This window comes from Chiroxiphia lanceolata, chromosome 13 (assembly GCF_009829145.1).
Source record: "Chiroxiphia lanceolata isolate bChiLan1 chromosome 13, bChiLan1.pri, whole genome shotgun sequence".
Taxonomy (NCBI): domain Eukaryota; kingdom Metazoa; phylum Chordata; class Aves; order Passeriformes; family Pipridae; genus Chiroxiphia; species Chiroxiphia lanceolata.
In genome coordinates this window covers 11,013,538-11,018,620 of record NC_045649.1, presented here as the reverse complement: position 1 = coordinate 11,018,620, position 5,083 = coordinate 11,013,538, and positions in this window count along the sequence as shown.

The window sequence follows — 5,083 nt, the reverse complement described above, 5'->3', positions numbered from 1 at the left end:
ATGGTCATGGACCACTGGAACACCAGAATTCTTTGACTAGCCAGTAGTTCGTGTGACAAAGGAAGGATGTGGTCTCTGAGCCAACCATTGTTACATAAAGATTTATGGGTGTTTTTTTTCTGCCCTAAAAGAAATCAAGCTCTTAATTTGCAAAAGTTTGACACAAGCAAAGTATCATTAGAAACTCAGAGCATTCATCTGGAATACATTATCCAAACAACAGATACTATGGCAATGGGTCAAGTCAAAATCTTACCAAGACAGAAGTTTCATGACAGCAGAGAAATCAGGGATATTTCTTTATCATCCCTGAGAAGAAGTAATTTGCCATGATTTCCTAAATTTGTAAACACACCAAGTATGATTTCCAATCCATTCCTTATAAAATCCTGTGGTCTGGGAGTACCTTGTCTTCCTTGTTACTTCTATGCTGTTTTATTTTTCCAGGACTCCAAAGCAGAAACCTACTCTAAACTTGTATGATGCTTCAGAAAACCCCACTGCCTTTCCTTTTTCAGGAGAATGGTCTCTGTGGTCACTCATTTTTTCATTTTAACATCAGTTGTGAGTGCATTCCATAAAATACTTCAACCATAACAAATTTGTGGTCCAGTTATGCCTTATTCATTTTGATCCTTCATCCATGTTGATAAGGATTTAATCACAGGAGTAATCCCCCTGGTTTATTTGAATGACCTTGATTATCTGGACCCTAAATGTGTAAATACCTGCATGTAGATCTCTGTAGTTTGTAGTAAAGTGCCACAACTTGACTTATTCTCCAAATTTCTATTTGAATGGTGATTTCATTTCCAACATAGTATTACTTTTTCCTAATTTTTTTGTTGTGCCAGAGTAAAAGAAAGCCTTAAAACAGCAAAAGAAGCAAAGGAAAACAAACTTGCTCATATCAGGTGATGCACTGGAGAGTCAAAAATGTGTGAACAGAACACAGGAAGAGAAGCAATAGTACTTTAACACTGAAAAATTTAATAACCTACAAGAAATATAAATGAGAGAAAAACAAAAATAAAAGCATTTTACTGTAAAGTTTAACAAAAAAAAAGATATTGCATAACCTGGGAAGGATTTCTGAACAGGTAAAGGTTGTGAGGGGATACTTTTTATTGTACATGTTTTGTTGGCAGTTACCAATTTTGAGAATATAAATCATTAAGAAGTTAGTTTAAAATTTCAAGCAGCATATGGTCAAATGCACTATGCCTTTGGGAGGATCTGATGTACAAGGTTACTCATGATTTAAATAACACTGGCAGTGATACTTTAGCAGGTACTTCATGTGACCTGCTAAACCAGACTGGCATTCAAATTACCCTCCATTTTCATTTTTGTAAATGGGATTGAGTGAAAGCCAAACTACACAGAATGACAACTAGAATCAAGTTAGTTAATGGAGTGACTAAGCCAAGGATGTTTATGTAATTTTGTTATGTAAATGTTAATATGTGAAAAGCATTAGCTAATGATAACTATGGCACAGTGGTACTTCCATTCATTCTACAAGATTATTCTCAATACTGCAAATAACAGCTGAAAAAGCTCATTTAGTACAAGCTATTCAAGAGCTGTACTTTTGAATCCTAAAACTCCAGCCATATGGCACTGCAAAGAGACAAAGTATTTTCCTTAGAACACTATAGCAATGAACAGCTATTCATATGTCAGTAAGGAATTATGTTTATCTTATATGTGAGCACTATACAGAAAAATAACTCATTTCCATGAAAATAAAATAGTACTAAACATATCATATCTATATCAGCAGCCATTGATCTGAATCTCCTTAATTGTCATGCTAATTTAAGCCTCAAAACACAGTCCTCCTTTACAGTAATTCTGTGAAGCAAATGGAGAATCTTAGTCACGAAAAATGATGAAGTGATGATTATCTTTTTCACTCAAGAGAATAAGTTTAATAACTTCCCAGTCCTTGCCTTTCATGAATAAAAATAACAATCATCACCAGCTATAAGTAAAAATCCTAATTTCCTACCATGCCTATAAGCAAAGGGATAAAATAATGAGAAAGCAAAGCAGACACTTCTGTGGTAAGAAGATAGAAGACAGTCCACAATCCTATACAGTAGCACAGCTGATAAATGACTATCATACTGTAGTCCTTTGAGTAATTTTCTTTAGGATGACAAAGTACTGCTGCTGAATTCACAAAAGAGGTAGTTTGTCCACTGAATGCAGATATATCATTTAAAATGACAGTATAAGCTCAGCATAAAGGTCTGTGAATACTATTTGCGGTAGAGCTTTGTAGAGATTTGAATTTCTAGTTTCAGCAAATGAAGTAATTGCAAATAATAGCAGCTTTACTAGTGTATAGCATGTGCTTGGGTCTTTGAATTAATTGCTTTGCTTTTGTAAATGCTGGGGCATAGTAAGTGGTATAACCAAGAAAGCCAAATGTTCAGAAAGGGAGGAGGGAGGCAGTTGAAAATTACAAGCTAGAAATCACTCATATCCCATGCAGGAATAGATAGTGGGATGTACAGTTACGTTAAAGGTGATGAAAAAAGCAGATAAGGTAAGAAATGCACTGCATCGTTTAGGAAAGGACTGTGGGGTGGCTACACTGCAAACAGAGAGTACACAAGTAGGCATCTCCTTTGTCAGCAAGGCTGAGCTTACATAATTATTTAGCCCTTTCCTTGTTCACACTCCATATTCATTTCCTACCTAATATTGCCGAGAAAGAGAGGTAGACAAGAAGCTCAAGAATTCTAATAACACAAAGCCCTCAGCTGCTTGTTTAATTTCACTCGAGTTTTGTGGCAGTCACCGTATGCACTTACCCTAAATCAAATGCTCCTGCTGTGCACAGTGCCAGTACTTACAAGATCAAAGCCTTACAATAGACGATGTGAGTTAGCAAACTTCTAAAATATTGAAATTGAAATGGGACACTTTTTTAGCAATCTCATAATTTCCAGAGTAAGCTTTCTGTTTACCACCTGCATCCACACACACCCCCCACCCCCACTCCCCACTCGTGCATAGATATATTCAAGGTCTTCCATTACATTATGTTGTGTCAGTGTTGCTATGGCTGAAACCTGGTGGTAAAACATACACACAGTGCTGTAGGATTATTGTTATCCACCCCATTATAAGTGAAGGACTTCTTACACACATTATAAAAGGTGTTTCAGGACATATTTGCAGGATGTTCCACAATATCCATGGCACTGGGAGCTTCCATTACTGGAGATGAGCGAGCAAGCTCAGCCGACAGACTGTGCCTGCTTAACTTGAATTATTTTATGCTTTGTCATTAGTTTTGCTTTGCTACATCATGCTACAGATAGGCTTATTTAAATATATAATTAGTATGAGTTGGATTCCATGATCCCCTTGAGTCTCTTCCAACTCAGGATATTCTATGGTTCTACTTCCAAATGTTCCATGGCAGCAAAGTGTCAACAGGCAAACAACAGCTCCTACAACTGTGACACAGGCAAAGGGAGACATCACTTCTGACAGTGTTCTCCCAAAACACCAGAGGGGAAAAAGGTTTTCTAATGTAGAGACATGCATATTAAACAAGTCAGTTGTGTTGTATCACTTGAATGTAAAAGTTTTTCATTTTACTCTATTTTTTTTTTTAAGTCCGTGAAACATACCTGAGTTTTCTATTGAAAGCTTTGAATAGTCTTTGATTAAAGTGTGAAAATCAATTGTAGGCATGAAGAAACACCCTTCATAGGAAGGGGAAACTAGACATTTGGTCAGTAGCCTGATTTAATAAAACAGCAGTAAAATAGTGGAACCAAAAGGAACTGACATAACTAATCTTTTAATCCTGTCTTCTTCTTCTTCTATCCATTTGTGTATAGAATAAAGGGGGTCAACAATAAGCCACAAAAATGCATATGTTGCCCAGCAGGGTTTCCATTTTGACCTGTCTCATGTGCTATGGAATCAAGATTCTCATCTTCCAATCTGAAAGTGGTCGAACTGTTCTATTTATTTCCAACAAGCTGTAGTTCTCTCTAGCACAGGTCACTGTTGGTATATTTCCAAAAAAAACGAAAACAAAACAAAAAAATCAAACAAACAAAAAAACCCCCACAAAACAAAACAAACAAACACAAAAACTGAGAGTTCAAAATAAAGAAACAGGTGGAAACAAATAATGCAGAAGCATCTCAAACACCAACCCATAAATGCAAAATACTGTGTTTTAGTACCTGTATAACAGATTGGCAGTTAACTGGATAAATCTGCACAACTTTTCAAGTCAGAGAAAAGTCTTTCAAGAGTTACTCATAGTAAAAATTTAGGTCAGTTAAGTCTTGAATATTGTACATAGAAATAGTCTTGTCTACTTGGTTAAAAACTATACAATACAGTGTTAATGAAATTCAGAACCCTGCTTCTCTTGCCGATTTTATCTCCAAATTATTACTACTATTATCATCATTACACCATCATTGTACTAACTGAAGCTTATTTTTCATTAACTCCCAAGTTTATTCTCTTTTTTTTTTCCTGAAGCGATTGATCCATGGAATAATTTTGCTCAGCTGATTAGCATTTGCTGTTGTTTGAATCATGAAAACATTCATTCCTGTAAGCCACTTTAACCACAAAAAGCAAACTAGTTACAGCATTGACCTTCAGCTCTGCAAACAGTTCGGCAGTTTCACAGAACTAATATATAATTACTCAGCCTTTTCCAGCAGCATTTCCTACCATCCTCTAAATCAGTTTATCTGTGCCAGTTTGGGGTTTTTTATATAGCTGTAGAAGAGGTAAGCATCTTCTTTCAAACTGAAACCAATTACTCACTTTTCTCCATTTAAATTTTTAAGCTACTTGGAGACTGAGCTCTGCTAGTCTGTTAGAAATTCTGCTCTAAACATGCAGATCTTGGGGATAATCCTGTGCAGAACTAAGAGCTGGACTCGATGATCCTTGGGGTTCCCTTCCAACTCAGAATATTCTGTGATTCTGTGATCCATTTCCCAACAAAGTCCTTTCCCTCAAAATCCTCATTTTTCCCTCTCTATTTTTTCTACCATAATTGTCACAGAAGTAGCAGCAGGTTTGT